The following is a 20,139-nucleotide window of genomic DNA, read 5'->3' on the forward strand; positions in this document are numbered from 1 at the left end:
CCGGCTCCGCCCTCGCCCCCGTCTCCCGGAACAGGGCGGGGGCGGGGCCTCGGCTGGCGCAGGCGCCGAGCGGAGCTTCTGGGCCCGCCCCCCAGCTTGATCCTGAGACCTAGGCGCCAGGCTGCCCTTGCGCGGCTGGAAATGATCTACGGAACTTGTGGAGCGACCTAGAGGGACTTGCACTGCGCACGGCGGTGGGAGGCGGTTGGCTATCCCAGAGCCACAGGGTCCCTCCGTGGCCACTTGGGAAGGTGTCATCCATCCTCAATTGAACACGCCCAGGCTGGAAATACGTCCAGTCCTGGGACCGCCCAGGCAGGGCTGGATTCCTCGAAAAGGCTGGCTTTGCTTGGGCTCCCCAGCACCGTGTGCCCCATAAAGTGCTGAGTAACGATGACTAGGAAGTGTCTGTGTGAGCGCCCTTGCCTCCTTTCCGGATTTTACCGCGACAGTTCTCTTCTTTCTTCCTCTTCTTTCACTTTCACCGATGAACCCACTGCTCCAGAGTGACCCATCAGTTTAGTACTCTAGACGGCCGGGCGACTGGCTGGGCTCTTGACCAGCAGACAGTTGCGTGGTGAGATGTAAGTGCAGCCGGAATGAGCTCTGCAATTTTGTTATAAAGTTGTAACGCCGGGCAGGGCCTGATCTCAGGGGGTCACAGTTTTGCTTTTTGTAAAATGGGAAACATGATGGTCTCTATCTTATGGTGGTGGTGTTCTGAGGGATTAAGTGCTCATAAAGCGATTAGGACACTGCTTGGTATATAGTAAGCACTCAGTAAATCGTTCTAATTATAGCCGTTGTGCATACTAATTAGGCTTGCTTGGTAACTTGAGCCGCCTGACTTGGCTACCTTATATTTACACAGTTGCGTGAGTGTTTTCTAATCCAGGACTACTGAAACAGTTTGTATTGATACAGGGATGCATGTGCAGGTTGGGTCTGGGGATCTGGGGGTTGTGTAAGATAAGTCTGTTAGCTGGTGTTAAGAAGCTGGGAGTGCCTGTCAAGAGCCGGAAGTAGAGGTGGAGCAGCTGTTGTGCTGGAGAAGAATGGGAGCCAGAAGCCTGGGAGGGAAATCTTTGAGGGCTTTTCAGAGTTGAGCAGCTGTGGATGAAGCTACAGCTAGGTGCCCTTGGATGGGGGTGGTGAAAACAACTCCTGGATTCCCCCTCCCTGCTCTTTTAAACAGAAAGGAAAAAAGAAAACCAGTTTTTGAACCAGTTTTGCAAAATTTATAGAAGGCTGAGTAGTTTGAGGTCATAGGTGAAGACATGCACAAGGGACACACACTGTCCTACACACAGGGAGAACGAACTGCCCTGAATGCAGCAACCATTACAAACAGAGTATGGACTGCTGTGGCAGGAGGAGTCCCATGGAACACTAGGGGAGCCGAATCTGTAACTTGCCCTTCTACCACTGGGTTCTCAGTCCAGCTGCAGTCCCCTTTTCTGGCTTATCTATTAATTGGTGAATTTGTATATGCAGTGACAACAAATCGCTGAGCTCTAGGAGAGGAGCTGTAGAGATCTCTGATGGCATCCAGGACACCCTCAGTTGACATTTCTATGGCAACTTCCCACATGCCCAGTGACTCAGTTGCAGGAAATGCTGACTCTCTCTCACCTCCACAGAACCAATATAAACTGGAGTAGATGAGGCAACAAATAATAGAGAATAAGGAACTGGGAGTCTGGACTGCAATTAACTCTCATTCTCATCCTCACTTGTGTAACTCTAGGCCAGTGTAAATAGCCTTTCTGTGTCTCAGCTTCCTCATCTGTGATGGGGATAATAGCACCTTGTGCTGTTACAAGGGTTGAGTGTCAAGCTAAAATACTCTATATGTACTTTGAACTGGGCCTGGTGGGTAGTGTATGCCTCATGAACTATGTATACAAGCTGTTGAGCAGGGGAACCCAACTGGAATGATGTCAGAGCTCTGGTGAAATGGGAGACTAAAACAGGTGTTACTCCTGAGTAAATTAAGTGATCAGGAAATTTGTAATGAACAGTGAACTCTGTAACATGATTCTCAAAGGAAGAAGAGAATCATGTCTCCAAGGGTGGAAGAAAAGGGCTAGATCTGGTCCTAAGAAGCAAGTGCCCCTTTCCCCAGGGCCATGGGAAACTGAGTCCTTAGGATTTCATTTGTAGGCACGGGAAACTTGTTTGGGACAGCCCAGAGTGGAACCCATTTGGGCAGAGAAGTTATAGGGGCAAGAGGAGGAAGAAATGGGAAGGGGAATAAAAAGGTCCTTACTTGGGGAATTGGCTTCATATATGAATCAGAACTCTGAGTTGCAAGGAAATCTAGCTAAAACTGTCATAAACTCAAAAGAGAATTAGGAACTCCTATTGTCAGGAGCTCCAGTTGCCTAAAACTATCATGGAGCACCATTTTGATTGTCTTATTTCAGGTAGGCTGTCGGCCTTACCCAAGAGTGGCCCAGTCAGTTCCAGGCTTCAGTTCCTTTGATTGGGCATCTCTGCGGGAATAACATCCTTCTCATTCTAAATGTCCCAAAGGTTGATCTTCATTGATAGGCTTCGGGGGCGAGGCGGGGGGTGCAGAACAAGGTGGAGTTAACCTTGCTTGAACTGTTGGATCAGTAGAGAAAATCTAGGGGATTACCAGTGAAGGGGAGATGGATACTAGAGGAGCAAAAAGGAAGTTTTCATGTTGTCAAGAAGAGCAGAAATAAGCCAGGCGCGGTAGCACATGCCTGTAATCCCAGCAGCATGGGAGGCTGAGGCAGGAGGATCGCAAGTTCAAAGCCAGACTCAGCAAAAGTTAGGCGCTACGCTATGCAACTCAGTGAGACCCTGTCTTTAAATAAAATACAAAATAGGGCTGGGTGGGGCTGAGGTTGTGGCTCAGTGGCAGAGCGCTTGCCTCACACATGTGAGGCACTGGGTTCTGTCCTCAGCACTACATAAAAATAAGTAAACAAAATAAAGATATTTAAAAAAATAGGGCTGGGACATGTGGCCCAGTGGTCAAATGCCCCTGAATTTAATCCCCAGTACCAAAAAGAAGGAGGAGGAGGAGGATGGGTGATGAGCTTGCTTCAGGTTTCTGAGTCAGCTCAGTCTGAGGCTCCATGAGAGACAGGAGAACTAGATTGGCTATCTTTGTTTGGGGACTCAGCCTAGTTTGAAGGGAACACAACCACAGGGCTTCTGAAGCAAGCTTTTCTCAGATCTCAGATTTATTTTTTTTGGGGGGGTGGGGGTGGGGGGTGGGTACCAGGGATTGAACTCAGGGGCACTCAACCATTGAGCCACATCCCCAGCCCAATTTTGTATTTTATTAGAACTGGGTCTCACTGAGTTGCTTAACCCCTTGCTGTTGCTGAGGTTGGCTTGAACTCAGATCCTTCTGTATCAGCCTTCCAAACTGCTGGGATTACGGGCGTGCGCCATCACGACCAGCTCAGGTCTCAGATTTCTTTGACCATTTAATTTGACATACCTGGAATTGATGGATGATACTAGAGAGTCCTGGAGCACACCCAGACAGACCTGGGGAGATCACAGTGATTTGAAGTAGATTTTGGAACCATATTTAAAAGAATTGAGATGAGGACATAAAATAAGAGACATGAAATAAGTTCAAAGTACTATGATAAAACGGTAGAAGGAAAAGCAACAAATAAATACTTGTGGGAAAATCCTTATGTCAGTTCAGAGCCAGAGCCAGGTGTGTCTCCTTCTGCTCAAGGTCCCCTTAGAAGATAGATACTATGTTCCCCAGTTTGCAGGGAAGAAAGTGAAGTTCAAAGAGGTCATTTCATCATACCAAGAGCTCACTGATTTTTGTTGTTGTTGTTGTTGGTACCAGGGATTAAAATCAGGGGTGTTAACCTCTGAGCTTCATCCCCCACCTTTTTATTTTTTAATTTTGAGACAGGATCTCCTTAAATTGCATGGGTCCTTGATGACTTGCTGAGGCTGACTTTGAACTTGCAATCCTTTGGTTTCAGTCTCCCCAGCTACTGGGATTACAGGCATGCACCACCACCACACCTGTTTTTGCCAATTCTGCTTTATTCATGGAGAAAAAGAAGAACCAGGATGATCTTCCAGCTCATTCACAAATCTCGAATTACCTTCATTTCACCAGTTAAAAAACACCTAACATCCTTTATGCTAGTTTCTGACCACCATAGATTACAATAGTCTAAATATAAACTGTTTGGATTTTAAAAAGTAGTTGATGCATAAATATATATCACACTTTCCATGCAGAGTATGTTTTTCCTTTCCTTTCCTTTTGGGGTGCTGAGAATGGAACCCAGAGCCCTGTGCATGCTAGCCAAGTGCTCTATCACTGAACTACATCCAGCCCCTCAATGCTATTTTATTTTTTTTATTAGAACATTATAGTTATACATAATAGTTGGGTTCATTTTGACAAAATCATACATGTGTGGAATTTGATTTACTCTAATTGGTCCCTGGTGCCTCCTCTTTCCTTTTCCTTCTCTGTCTCCCAGTTCTCCTCTACTGATCTCCCTTTTGCTCATTTATTTACTTTTTGATTGGTGCTTTATACATATACATAAAGGTGGAATTCACTGTGATATATATGCACATAATGCTAAGTATTTTAATCAAGTTTCAGATAATATAATAATCCCTGTGAATAATTGATCTACACACTACTGCTTGTTGTATTCCACTGTACACCTTAGAACCCTCTGGGTTTGGTAAGCACCATTGTATTCTCAGATTTTTTTTGTAATCTCAGATTTTTTTTACTTTAAACTTTTGCTTATCTCAGTATATTTCACAGTATGATGCAACCCCCCCCCCCCCCCCCCCCCCGTATACCACAGCCAGAAAGTTTGGAAAATGCTTTCCATTGCTGCTTCCGGACTCCTTCAAAAAATCCCACAGAGGCCATCCATGGTGACATAACCCTGTAATCCCAGAGACTCAGGAGGCTTAGGCAGGAGGATGACTAGTTCAAGGCCAGCCTTGGTAAATTAGTGAGACCCTGTCAAAATAAAAACTAAATAAAAAGGATTGGGGATGTAGCTCAGTGGTAGAGTGTTGCTGGGTTCAATCCCTAGTATCACAAAAAATAAAATCAAAACATTAAAAGATAAAAAAACAAAGGGAAAGGGAGGGAGAAGGGGAATAGCAAGGATGGTAGAAGGAGACGGTCATCATTATACAAAATACATGTATGAAGATGTGAAAAAAAGAGATAAAAAACAATTTCATGAACTTCAGGGGGAAACTTCATTATTGTTGTTGTTGTTATTATTTCATCTTATTATTTTGGACCAAGAATTGAAAATGGGTGGTTATCCACCGAGCCATATTCTCAGCCTCTTTTTTATTATTATTATTATTATTATTATTATTATTATCATCATCATCATCATCATTATTATAATTTGTTATATATGACAGCAGAATGCATTACAATTCATATTATACATATAGAGCACAATTTTTCATGTCTCTGGTTGTATGCAAAGTAGAGCCACACTATTCATGTCTTTATACATGTGCTTAGGGTAATGAAGTCCATCTCATTCCACCATCTTTTCTACCCCTATTCCCCCTTCCCTTCCTCAACTTCCCCTTTGCTCTAGAGTTTGTCTAATCCTCCCATGCTCCTCACCAACCCCACTATGAATCAGCCTCCTTATATCATTACATATTACATTTAGCATTTGTTTTTTTGGGGATTGGCTTACTTCACTTAGCATTATATTCTCCAACTCCATCCACTTACTTGCAAATGCCATGATTTTATTCTCTTTTAATGCTGAATAGTATTCCATTGTTTATATATACCACATTTTCTTTATCCATTCATCAACTGAAGAGCATGTAGGTTGATTCCACAGTTGAGCTATTGAGAATTGTCCCAGCCCTTTTTTTAAATATATTTTATTAGAGACAGGGTCTTACTGAGTTGCTTAGGGCCTCACTAAGTTGCTGAGACTGGATTTGAACTTGTGATCCTCCTGTCTCAGCCTTCTGAGTTGCTGGGATTACAATTATTATTATTATTATTTTGAAAAAAAAAGTGTAACTTGACTGTTAGTCATCACACAGTATGCAATAAAATTAATTAAAATTTACTGTGCAACTTCTATTACAATCTTGAAGTAGACAATTTATTTATTTTTAAGGAAGACACAAATCACCAATTATGAAAGGAAAAAAAATTAATAACTTTACCTCACCTCAAAAAAAAATGTTAAGAATATGTCAAGCATGATGTTGTATACCTGTAATCCCATTGACTTGTGAGGCTGAGACAGGAGGACCAAAAGTACCAGACTGGCCTCAGCAACTTAGTAAGACTCTGACTCAAAATAAAAAAATTGGAAAAAAAAAAAAAAAAAGACAGGGGAGTTGGGAGAACTAGTTCAGGAGTAGAATGCCACTATGTTCAATCCCCGGGACCAAAAAATAAATAAAATAAAGAAATTAGGGGCTGTAGCTCAGGGGCAGAACTCTTGCCTAGCATTTGTGAGACTCTGGGTTCAATCCCACACCACATAAATAAATAAAGAAATAAAATATAGGTATTGTATCCATTTACGACTAAAAACATTTAAAAAATTAATGAGCTGTTGCATATGTTAATTAGCTTATCTAGCCATTTTACTCTGTGTGTGTGTGTGTGTATGTGTGTGTGTGTGTGTGTGTGTGTGTGTATTAAAAACAAAACAAAAACAGGAGACAAAACCAGTCTTGCAGAGCTGAGAAGGGATATATGTCACAATGAGAAATTAACTGTCATCTAAGTAAAATTAAATCAATAAAATAATTATTAAAACTAAAACTTCTTCTTTTGAAAAAGAAAGTTTAAAAATACTGAAAAGGAAAGTCACACATTGGAAGAAAATACGCTGAAACAGATATCTAAAAAAAGACTTTAATCCAGAATGTATAGAAAACTCTTACAACTCAATAGTATGACATACAACCAGTAAAAACAAGACAATAGATTTGAACACATTTCTCGAAGATGTATGAATGACCCATAATCAAATGAACTGAGAGATGCTCAATATCATAAATCATTAGAGCAATTCAAATTAAAACCACAGTGAGTGCTAGGGTTGTAGCTCGGTGGTAGTGCACTTGCCTAGCAATGTGAGGCACTGGGTTCAATCCTCAGCACCACATATAAATAAATACATACATACGTACATACATACATGAACTACTACTGTGTACCCCCTAAACTGATAAAGTTTAACAAAAACAAAAACCAAACCACCAAATGTTGGTCAGATTGTGGATTCACTAGAGATTATTCATATATGACTGATTGGAATGTAAAATTGTACAATCACTTTGAAAACAGTTTAGTAAAAAAAATTAAAATAAACTTAGACAAACATTACCATATGACTCAGTAATTTTACTTCTAGGTACTTACCCCAAATAATTTAAAAATATGTATTCACACCAAGAATTACATAAAAATTCTCACAGCAGCTTTATTCATAATAGCCTCACACTATTAATAACCCAAATGTCCTTCAACAGATGAAATGATAAATGAGGTATGTGAATTCAATAGAGTACTTTTCAACAACACACACAATAACATGAATGACTATAAATACATGGCTGAGCAGAAGAAGTAAAGATTGTAAGAATCCATTCATATGAGATTCTAGAATAGGTAGGTCTATAGTGACAGAAAGAGTCCAAGGTACTTGGGTGGGAGGACCTATGCAGAAAGAGGAATAGGGAAACATTTTTGTGGTATATAGCTCATTACATTTCCACAATCAAGGAAAAATGCACTAAAGGGGTATATTTTATTTATTATGGGTACAACTATACTTCCAATAAAGTTGATTTAAATAGTAAAAATGTGTAGTCTCTGAAGAATCCTTCCTAGGGACAAGAGCCATCCTTAAGGACACAAAAATACATTTACAAGGCAATAAAGATGAAATAAATTGAAACATTTAGATTGTGCTCTGATTTCTGCCTTGCAAGTTGAAAGAATGTCTAGAGCAAGAGTGGGTATAAAAGTAGGCACATCTTTTATAGTTATTGTAGCTTTCAAATAGGATGTAGCTGCTAAACAAGACAATCTAACTGGGTGCCTTTCTAAGCTCATCCTAAATTCAGAGACTTGGACAACTACCATATCAGTCTGATACTGTGGCAAAATGCCTGAGATAAACATATGAGGAGGAAAGGTTTATTTTGGCTTGTGGTTTCAGAAGTTTCAGTCCATGGTCAGTTTTGGGCAAGGCAGAACATCATGATGGAGAGTACACGGTGGAGCAAAGCTGCTCCCCTTCTGGCAGCCAGGAAGTGCATCAACGCATGCTCATGTGTGCAAAAGAAGAGAGGAGAGAGAGAGAGAAAGGGGCCGGGGTCCTAATACCCCCCTTCAAGTCCACATCATGATAACCCAACTTCCTTTGAACTAGGCCCCACTTTCTAAAGGTTCCACCAGCTCCCTACACCACCATGGGCTGGGGACCAAGTCATCAACACATGGACCTTTGGGGGACATTTAAGATCCAAACTATAGTAAGCACAGAGGGAAAACTACAAGGAAACAGATCTGATGGATTCATTACAAAGGACCACCCAGCAAGATCGAAGCTATCCACAGTAATGCTTCAAGACTGCACATAGCTCAGAAATGTAGGGTAAGAATACGCACAACCTCAGATCAGGCAAATTACAAGGATATCTGCTCTCACCACTTCAAGTCAACATTATACTGCAGACTCTCATGAGAGCAATTAGTCAAGAAAAAAATGAGTAAAAGACATTCAGATTGGAAGGGGAGAAAACTTTCTCTTTGTAGATGACATGATTCTGGATAGAGAAAATCTTGAGGGACAAATACTATTAAAACTAATAGTTTCAGCAAGGATGCGGGATATAATCTCCATATATAAAATTCACAAAGAATTTCTAGGGTATACATTCAATAAAAGAAGTACATGATTTATACAATGAAACTACCATTAAATGGAGTTTAATGGTCCTGAGGCACATGTAAAAGGATAAAGTTGGTCCCTATCTCACACCATTTACAAAAAATTAACTCAATTTATCAAAGATCTAGACTATAAAACTCCAGGAGGAAACATTAAGTATCAATTTTTGTGACCTCAGGTTAGGCGAAGATTTCTTAGACATGATGCCTAAAGATTATGCAACATACAAGATATAGATGTGTTGGCTTTCTTCAAAATTAAAACATTTTGTGCCTCAAAGAGCATCATCAAGGAAATGAAAAAAAAAATAACCCACAGAATAGGAGAAAATATTTGTAAGTTGTATGTCTGATAAAGGACTTGCCTTTAGAATATACAAAGAAATCTCAACATAAAAGACAAGCCATTTAAATAAAATAAACAAAGGATTTGAAAAGACATTTTTCCGGGCTGGGGATGTGGCTCAAGTGGTAGCGCGCTTGCCTGGCATGCGTACGGCCTGGGTTCAATCCTCAGCACCACATACCAACAAAGATGTTGTGTCCGCCGAAAAACTAAAAAAATAAAAATAAAAATATAATAAAAAAGAAAAGACATTTTTCTAAAGAAGGTTTGCCAGTGGTCAATAAGTACATGAAAATATGGCCAACACCAGTAGCCATGTGGAAGTGCATAATAAAACCAGAAAGAGATACTACTTTACTAAGATGGCTATAATAAAAAAAGGCAGACAAGTGTTGGGCAGGATGTGGGGAAATTCTAACTCTTAGACATTGCTGGTGGGAATGAAAAATGGTCAAAACTGCTGTGGAAAGCAGTTTGATAGTTCCTCAGTAGTCAAACTCAGTTACCATATGAGCTAGCAATCATATTCCCAGATATATACCCAAGACGAAAACATGTGAACACACAAAAACTTGCATGAATATTTAGAGTAACATCATTCTCAATAGTCAAAATGTAGAAATAACCCAAATGTCCATTCACCGACGAAGGGATAACAAAAGTAGGATACTCATACAATGGAAAATTATTTGGCCATAATAAAATATCATAGATCTCATGATAATACAGTTCTGATATATGCCACAACATGGATGAACTTGGAAAACATTATGCTAAGTGAACGGACTAGACAGAAAAGGCCACATAGTATATTATTCCATTTACATGAAATGTACAAAATAGGCAAATCCATACTGTCAGTAAGTACCTTAGTTTTTTCCAGGAACTAAGGGGAGTAAGAATGGGCAATGACTACTAATGGGTCTGTAGGAGTTTTTTCTTTTTTTTTTTTAAACATCTTTTTTCTTCCTTTTTTAGGTCTTGAAAATATTCTGCAATTTGATAATTGTGAGGATTGTATAACTTTGGAATATACTGAAAACAACTGAACTGTTAAAAAAAAAAGAGTGTGGGGCGCGGTAGGGAATAAGGATATCCATTCAGCTTTCACCAATTATTCCAATGCATATAATTATTCTTTGTAAAACTTAAAAAGAGAAATGGAAAAGAAAGAAACTATTTCCAATAGAAGTGAGTCCAGTTCCTGCCATCACATTTGGGAAACTTCTCCCTCCTAAGGGCATGGGGTAGACACAGGAGGAATGTCCTTGCCCTGTACCATTAACAACTGGTCTTCAGCCAAGAATCAACCTGGCTCTTGCAGGGAAGACAACTTGCTTAACTCTATCCACTAGTCAGAAAGTATGTATTTTTTTATTCATCTGACCCTTAATTATAAGACCTTGGTGTGCCAAATCATCCCATGGCCCTCAACAACCCAGCTATGCACAATTCTTGTGAAAAGATTTAGCTTTTAGGGAAAGAGATAGATCTCATGAGAGTTTTATGTGATTGGATTTTTTTTTTTTTTTAGACATAAAAGAAGTCAAGTTCAATTGTATTATATGGCTCTCCAGGATCTTGAGTCCTGGAACAATTTAGAAATCCCTTGACTATAAAGAAGTAATTAAATGCTTGTTTCTGACCATGGCAGCTCTGAGGATACAGTCAAGGTGACACAGGCCAAAACGTAACTCATTGTTATTGGATTTTTATGCTGTTATATGGCCTTTAGCTTCTATTTATCACTGTTAAGTTGGCACAAGTATGTGAAGCCTAGAGTCCCTGATAACACTCCTCCTAGGAGAACAGGGTCAGTCCTTGATTAAGTCTTGATTTTTTTATATTAATTCATCTAAAATTCATTAGCAAAGAGGAATTGAAGAGACAACATGATTTAAAAATGTATGGTGCCTAACACTCCTCAGACATGAATGAGGTTGTCTTCATTTTGCTGTTAAAAAATACCTTGGGGAAACTGATTCATGTAAAATTGTTGTTAAAAATGGTTATTGTTATTATTGAGTTAACAAATTTATTTCTGAGAATTCACAAATGGTGGTCTGGAAAGGCACTTTTCAGATAAAAATGGAAAAAAAAAACACTGAACAGTATATTTATATAACTTAGACTAGGGGTGTAGTTCAATAGTAGAGTTCTTGCCTTGCAAATGTGAGGCTCAGCACTGCAAAAAGATAAGAAAACAAACAACACTATAAATGGCCAAAAAGGAAGAACTTGTAGTGGAATCAAAGTATTTCAGCTAAAATAATTATGAAATCTAATATTATTTGGATTAATTTTATTTTCCATCATAGCTTCACTTCTATGCTGGTCAAAATGAACTATAATCAAATAATAGATAAGAAGCATAAATGCATTTAAGTATTTAAAGTATGAATAAAAGAAGGGGAGGACTAATTGGGCAATTTTCCATCTTGATTTTCAAACTATTTTCTTTGATTAAAAAAAAAAGTTTAGGGGCTGTGAATGTGGCTCAAGCGGAAGCGCGCTCGCCTGGCATGCGTGTGGCCCGGGTTCGATCCTCAGCACCACATACAAACAAAGATGTTGTGTCCGCCGAGAACTAAAAAATAAATATTAAAATTCTCTCTCTCTCTCTCTCTCTCTCTCTCTCTCTCTCTCTCTCTCTCTCTCTCTCTCTCTCACTCACTCTTTCTTTAAAAAAAAAAAAAAGTTTAACTTTAGCCAGGTGTGGTGGCACATGCCTGTAATCCCAGCAGCTTGAGAGGCTGAGGCAGGAGGATCGAGAGTTCAAGGTCAGTCTCAGCAAAAGTGAGGTACAAAGCAACTCAGTGAGACCCTGTCTCAAAATAAAATACAAAAAATGGGCAGGGGTTGTGGCTCAGTGGTGGAATGCCCTGAGTTCAATCCCCAGAACTCCCCCCCCCCAAAAAAATGTTTAACTTCAAATTTAAGAATTTTTTTATATTAATTCATCTAAACTTCAGGTCTGATAAAACTTTTAAATAATAAAACCAGGAAATTTAATTTAAATATTAAAGAATCTAATGTTGTGTTTGGTGTGGTTCATGCAGGTGGTTGGCTGGAGTGCATGGGTCTCCTGGGCACAACCCTTCATCTGCCAATAGGTCAGACGAGGTCTCTTTATGTGGTGGTATCTAGACAGTGTTGGGAGATGGTGAGGGTGGAAACTTCCAGGCTTTTTGAGGTTTAGGTTCGAAAGTCCCACAGCTCCCCTTCTGCTGAATCTGCTGGCCAAAGAAATAAGGACCAGTGAGATTTCTAGGGATGTAGGAAAAAACTCCACCCTTGGAGGAAGAAATATCAAACTTATATTGCAAATTGGTGTACTTATAGGGAGGGATTGGAGGACTCTCTGTGACTGGCCTTTGCAAGCCCTGTGCCCCAGTCCTTATTTTCATGGTTCAAGAGACAGTTTTGTCATAAATTCCTTGTGCTGAGCATCAGGATGGGAGGAGAAAAGGAACTAGAGCTGTGTCCCAGAAGTTGTACATATTGCACCCCCATCATGGATTAGAATTTAGTTATAAGGCTGGATCTAGCTAGAAGAGGGGCTAGGAAGTATAAGCTTTGTTCCAGGTAGCCATGTGCCCAGGTAAAATGCATGGATTCTGTGTATGATAGAGAAGAATGGATTGTGGTGGGACATAACCAGTAGTATCTGCCAGATAGAATACATCATGTTTTGTGCCCAACCCATATGACAAAATGTTTTCAACTAATCCACATTTCTTAATTTCTACTTTCACTGTCACCACCCCAGTTCTGACTACTTCATCTTGGATCTCCATCACAGCCACACCCTTTTAATCCATCTTTCTGCCTCTGCTTGCATTTCTTTAACCCATTCTGCAGACAACCAGGATGTAAGCTTGAGCTTATCACTAGTTTACTTGAAACCCCTGAGTGATTTGTTTTTCCATTGGTCTCTGAATAAAAACTCAAATACTGACGAAGACCCGTGACTAGACCACAGGTGATCTGGTCCTTACCTGTTCCATGACCTCATCTCATGCAGCTTTCCACCTGGAACCTGCTCTCTCTCCAGGCATGTCACATTTTTCTCAGTTCCTCTCTCAAGCACTGTCTGATTTGGGGGGGCCATAGTAGAGGTAACTCACCACACCCCCATCTTCTTCAAGAGCTTGTAATCAATTGGGAAGAAGACTCATGGGTCAGACCACAGAGATCCAAGTATCCGATTTTTCTTCAAGACACTGGACTGAGAACAAGATTATATGTGCAGCTATAATCGTACTTTCTTGGGAGCCAAAATTTTCTTGTAGAAATACAAGGACTAAGGAATAGGGGTTTCATCTCTACTTATATCAGGTTCCTTTCTGTTTTATTTCTTGATGTTTCCAGAAACTACTAAATAATTCACCTAATGATAAAATGTCATATTTTATAGTATCAGTTTCTTTCTTACTATAGTTCCTAAAGAGGTGTGGAAACACTGAGGTTTTTTTTTCTCCCTTTCAATAGCACTTTTACAACTTATGGGAAGTTTATTACTTTTTCAGTTTACAGGAAATTTATTGTTGTTACACTGAGTCATTTTCTCAGGAAATCATTAGCTCTTTCAGGAGAAATCTGATAGTTGAAACATATAGCCAAATACCAGTCCCTCCCAAGAAAAATAAACAAACCTACAGTGCAGTAGGATTCAATCTTGAGTTCAGGGTTAGATTTTGTTAAGTTATACTTTTGAACGTTTATTCATCGAATACAAACAGATTTGAGTTTTAACTTCTAATCATTTCTCCCTGAAAAAAAGCCATGAGCTCTTCCATGAAAAATGTGGTTTGACTCTCCAAGGCTTAAATATGTAGCAAAAAGTGAATTGCTCTGCTATTTGCACTGTGACCCTATGAGTCTCTAGGGCAGGTAGGGATGTTCCTGAGCCAGGGAAGGAGACAGAGGCACCCACGTGGGATGACTTGTCAGAATTAGACCCTAATACTGCTCGAAAAGTGAACTCCTTGCCTCTCGCCTGAGACCACTTTTGATTCTGAATGGTCTCATTGGGCACATGGGGAGAACCCATAGTGTCAGTTAGAGTGTGTTCCCTGTGACAGCAATCAAATTGACCTAGAAGAGGAGATTTCAGAGGGAGGGCTGGCTTCAGTCATGTCTTGAGGAAGGAGGTCAAGCAGTGTCACCAGGACCCTTCTTTCTTTTTTGGTCTTTTGGTCTACATTCTCCGATTTGCCTTATTTGCAAACGGGCTTCTTGGTTGTGGTAGTCATTTAGTCACTTCAAATCCAATGATAAAGAGCAGAGATAGTCCGTGCCTAAGTCTTATTGTATCCCATTGGTTCCAGGTGAGTCACTAGGTTGCCATGGCTACATGTTGCACCATACCTTGGTCACTGTGCTCCACTACTGGACAATTGCTGGAGGCAATTCTCCAGAACCCAGGATTCCATCGGAGCCCACAGGGGCATCTTCAGCTTCTCTGGCAGAATGGTGGCTTTGGTTTTACTGTCCTGCTAAGCTTTCACATAGTGTGGGAGAAACACGCCTATAGGAAGAAATCAGGCTGAGTGGGAAAAGAAGGACAGATGCTGGGTGGGGAAAAACATGCCCCACATGCCTGTATTTTAGTAGCCTGTTCATATTTGCAATTCACGATTGTTAAGAGAATCTATCTTCAGATTTTTCTTCCAGAGCCAGGCTAGCAGCTCCAGATATGGGGGATGAAGTTGGAAAAGTCTGGAGCAGCTGTGTCCACTTTACAAGCACCTCAGCAACCAATCTGTATCAGCATTGGATCAGCTGGGAGCCCAAGAGACCCACCAGTCCTGGCAGCCATGCTGAAGAGCCAAGTTCAAGATCTAGACCCAACACACTTCCTTCGTGACCTAGAGAAGACAGAAGGGGGCTGGGCAGAGGGAACGCTATGCCCGGGTGGCCTCCGCGGAGGAGCAGAAGGAAATGGAAGATAAAGTGACTAGTCCAGAGAAGGCTGAAGAAGCAAAATTAAAAGCAAGGTATCCTCATCTGGGACAAAAGCCTGGATTTTTTAAGGAAACGATTGCAGAAAGGGCAAAAATATTTTGATTCTGGGGATTACAACATGGCAAAAGCAAAGATGAAGAACGAGCAACTACCTACTGCAGCCCCAGATAAGACAGAGGTCACTGGTGATCATATTCCCACTCCACAGGACCTTCCTCAACGGAAACCATCCCTTGTTGCTAGCAAGCTGGCTGGCAGATTAAAAGAGCTGACCTGCATGAATTTTCTAATTCCCATTATATCTCCTCATATGTTACTTACCCACTTTTTATTCCTTTCATTCACTAAGTCATTTAAATGAGACTGACGGCTTTGCAGGTAGTGATAGTGTGTGCAGCTGTTGTAAGGGAATACACATGTGTAGAGGTTTTGATTAGTTTTAACAGTGCACTAATGAAAAGGATATGTTAGAGCAACATAAGTAATCTACCTGCAAATATTTGTATATATCACCTAACTCCTAATATAGGTTCCAACAAGTAATAAGCAAATTTTACAATTTTAATGTTTTGCCTTCCTCGCTGATCTTAATTATAGCTGTGTATGTTACTCTTATTTAATGTAACCTCTGTATTGATTTCTTCTGGATTTTCCTTCTGGGTTTTATCAAACAGAAGTTTAAGCCACAAGTTTGAAGAAAGATCACAAATTCAAATGAAAATAGGAGAGGCTTTGAAAGATTTGTATAACTGTGCTTGAACTTGAATGGCCTTAAACCTGTTTCAGCTTTAACAATAGAATTTTACTTGGGCAATATTTGGTGTAACTTATGTGACTTCAGTGCTTAACAGCTGCCATTGAAGCTAGTATTCTTAGTTTTGTAGTGTTAAATACAAATGTGAATGAAGTATGCAAGTGCATCAACTGTTGAATTCACTTTTGTGTCATTTTTGTAAATACAGTAGTTTTGCACACACACACACACACACACAAAAGACAGAAGGCCAGTGTTTCCATCCTGTGGCCCTCAGCTTCATTAAGTTGCTCTATCACATCACCAATGACAACTGGTATATTAGCATCAACCCTTGATTCAAAGGAAATTCAAACTGTAGAAATAGAGTATTCTGGGGAAGTAAGAGAGTTAATAAGAATTCAATATAATTTAGAAGCCAAAAATATTAATAAAGCTTTTTATAATATAGGTTTTCAATGTGCTCATATTCTTTAAAAAATTTTTTTAAATTGTAGATGGACACAAACCTTAATTTTATTTATTTATTTTTATGTGATGCTGAGGATCAAATCCAGTGCCTCACCTGTGCTAGGCAAGTGCTCTACCTCTGAACTATAACCCTGGCCCTGTTTATATTCTTAATAGTAGTAATGTCATTGTGTATGAGAAGAATTTAGTTTTATTAGTCAGGATTGGCCAAAAGAAGTAAAGGAGAGAGTTTTTTTTTTCCCCCCCAAGGCTGGAGCTTTGTAACCCTTAACCTTAAAGCTATCTAACCTTCTAGAATTGTTTTCATTTTACACTTAGCTCAGTTGGAGCAGGAAGTATTGTATAAACTTCCTTCAACCACTGACAAAGCAGAAACCTGCAAAGAACTCTATTCTTTTTAAGGCCCAGACTTTAGTAGAAGATAGAACTATACTATTTCTGCTTTAAAAGAAAAATGTTCTTTTTCCTATTTATTAGTTTATAATGATTCCAATGCTAGAAGACAGGTTCAAGTTTTAGTAGGGGATGCTGAGGTATGTATAACCAGGGTCCATAGTTGCAAGCTTATAACATGTATGGTGTAGTCTTATGGGATTTCTGGTACTAATGTAAAACGAGGCTTGGAAACCAGGCAGAAGAAAGGGAGGTTGGTAGCAGCATGGTATGGAGTAAAAATGGGAGTTCATAACCCACTTGAATCAAAGTGTGAAATATGATATAGCAAGAACTATGTAATGTTTTGAACAACCAACAATAAAAAAATAAATAAAAAAAAGAAAAAGAAAAAGAAAAACAAGTCCTAAGCCCTGTCTGATGATAACTTTCCTGACTTGGCCACTCAGTTCTGCTGCCATTGGACACTGGATACCATTGGATTTGGTCTGTCAAATGCAATACTTAGTTATACTGGAATTTCAAACAAATGAAGCTTTTTTAGTGCCAATATGTCCCATGCAATATTTAGGGCATACTTATACTCAAAAAAAAAAATTACACAGAAAATGATTTGTTGTTTATCTGAAATTCTAATTTCACTGGGCTGCCTGTATTTTCACGTTAAGTCTGACAGTTCTGTTCTGGATGTCCCATTGCCATTGCCACCCCTGTCCTTGGAAACTAGCCATCATCTGCCACTCAAATGAATTTCCCAGGTGGTCCCTGGCTTTTTGGTTCATGGGTTCTGAAATGAACTTGACTGAGGCAGATATGTGTCCTCAGAGGAGCATCTGCTACAAGCCCCTGCTCCAACTGTGAGGGAGGTCGGAGAGCTCACAGGGCTGTTAGTGGGAAGTGGCCTCTGTCCTCTCCTGTGTCTTAAATTTTTCAAAGATGGAGGGGGGAGCAGCAGGTTGGTTTAGATATAAGGGCAGAGGGATACCAATGCCGCATTCCTCCTCTTTGTTATTATTCAGTATCCTGTGAGTTGGGGGCCAGGCATGGTTAATATAATTCTCTTTTCCAGTGGCTGGTTTAAGAATTCAAACCTAAGCCAGCTAGCAGGTGGCATCACTCTGGCCAAGGTTATTTCAGAATTATAAACATGATCTAAACTGGGCCAATGGAGCTATGAGTCTGTTAAAAGGGTCTAGGGAAAGTTACCTTATTATTGATAACCTGCATAAAGAAAAGATCTCGTTTTCCTATCACATATTGTTTTATGTCCTGGTGAATCCAGGAAATCCTTGTCGTCTTGTTTCCAGTTTGAGACGAAGAACAAAGAGAGAAAATAAGGGCAGAAAGCATCTGAGTATTTACTGAGAATGGAGCTGGAACTATTGAATTCCCTGAAGCCTGTCCTACATCTGGACATCAGCTCTGTGCACTGACATGTTTTGATTTGGCTCACACAGCTTCAAGTTGGGTGCTCCGGTGCTTATAGCCAAAGACAGCTCCACAGAAAAAAGGATACGTGAATGTATGAGGCAGCTTCAAAACTTATCATTTATTAAACGCTGAAAGTGTAGCCTAATGTTGTTTTGATTGAATGGGAAATTGTTATTATGAAACGGTGAGACAAAGATTAGTATTTAAATTAATGCAACACAAACAACAGGAGATCTGCTTCATTAAGTCAGGGAAAAGAAGCAGTTTATAATTATTGCCAGATTCTTGCTCTTTTTGCCTGAATGACCAGAGGATGAGGCAGCCTCTCAGGGAGAGAGTACCCTCTGAGGAGAGAGACATATTTAAATTTCTGGAAAGGCCTACAGTGCAAATATAAACAGGATTTTGAGAACCCTGCCCTCCCCCTCCTCCATCTTCATGTGGCAGACAGCTGTGCTTTGGCCGGCCTCACAGCCATTCCTACGTTTTTGGTACTAGCATCTGCCTTTCCTTTGTATCACCCTGGCCTCCACCATTCTCCACCATCTTGTCAGGACCAGCCATCCAGACACACGTGTGCTCCCCACCACTGAGCACCAAAGGTGGGCATGTGGCTTCAGGCCTCCCAAGAATTCAGATCTCTAGGGAGTGATGCAAGAAGGAAAATCCTTAGAGTCAGATTCCCAGAAATACCTGGTTCCTGTCCTTTCTGAGGTTTGATTCTAGGGTCCCCCATTGGCTCTGCTGAAGGTAGCTTAGCTGAGTGCTTAGCTGAGGTAGAGGTTTAGAGTGTGTCTTCTGAAGTTTCAGGTTTTGAAGTTTGGCTCTCAGTGTGGTGAGGTCAGCAAGTGATGGAACCTTGAAGAGATGGAGCCTAGTACAAGGTGGTTGGGATGTTAGGGGAATCACACTTGGAAGGGACTAAGTGGTTCCTGGTGGTGGACCCCCAGTAGCTCCACAAGAAGAATGGATGTAGAAGAGGAAGACAGACTCCTCCCCACTTTCTAGGTTAGCGCTCTCTTGTGTGCTATCTTGTGTGATTATTCCCCTCTTGCACAACCCCCACCATGATTTCATCTGCCGTGACATAGTCATACAATGGGACCCTCACTAGAGTCAAACATATGTCAGCGTCATGTGCTTGGACCCCAAAAAACTATGAGTGAAATAAACCCTTCTCTATGAAGTACCCAGCTAATCAGGTGTTTTGTTATAGCGGTGGAAATGGACTTATACAGTATGCCAGCAGAAGTTTCTGTTGCATGGTACCAAAAATCTTAGCCAGTATTCTCCACCAACAATCCTTGAGGAAAACAAAATCTAAAGATGTAGGAGGTGTTCTTTAAGCATATGCAAATACAAGCCTCACGTACACCTGCTTATAGTAACTTCTATCATGTGTCTAAACTATCAAATAATCAATTATTAGAAAAAAACTTATTGAGAACTAAGGTGCATTTTGTTTAAAACTTATGGAGCACTTATTGTGTATAGAGGCATTGCTCATTTGCTTAATCCACATTGCAATATAGTGGTGTGAATATCATTATTATGCTCATTTTACAGATTTCAAAATTGAACCACAGAAAAGTTAAGTAATGCACTCGAGATCACACAGCTGGTAAACAACAGAGCCATGATTCAAACTGTGACAGTCTAACTTGAGTCTGTCCACTTCTGTCTTGTCTACTTGGTAGAACGTGATCTTCAGAAGACTGAGACAAACTATAAAATCAATTCCTAACAAATAAGATTAGAAATATACAAAAGCATCTCAATAATAGAATGTTTTCTAGTTCAGAAGCAAGAAAGTTTAAC

At 40.1% G+C, this 20,139-nt stretch overlaps 1 pseudogene across 1 annotated transcript; it reads left to right on the forward strand.

The window, feature by feature from the left end:
- Positions 1-5: 5 nt before the first annotated feature.
- On the forward strand, positions 6-16,204 carry LOC106145027 (cAMP-regulated phosphoprotein 19 pseudogene; annotated as a pseudogene). The gene is made up of 2 exons (XR_013438222.1): positions 6-584; positions 14,969-16,204. The product of XR_013438222.1 is annotated as a cAMP-regulated phosphoprotein 19 pseudogene (transcript).
- The last annotated feature ends 3,935 nt before the right edge of the window (positions 16,205-20,139 follow it).

The sequence above is a fragment of the Ictidomys tridecemlineatus genome, chromosome 4 (assembly GCF_052094955.1).
Source record: "Ictidomys tridecemlineatus isolate mIctTri1 chromosome 4, mIctTri1.hap1, whole genome shotgun sequence".
Classification (NCBI taxonomy): Eukaryota; Metazoa; Chordata; class Mammalia; order Rodentia; family Sciuridae; genus Ictidomys; species Ictidomys tridecemlineatus.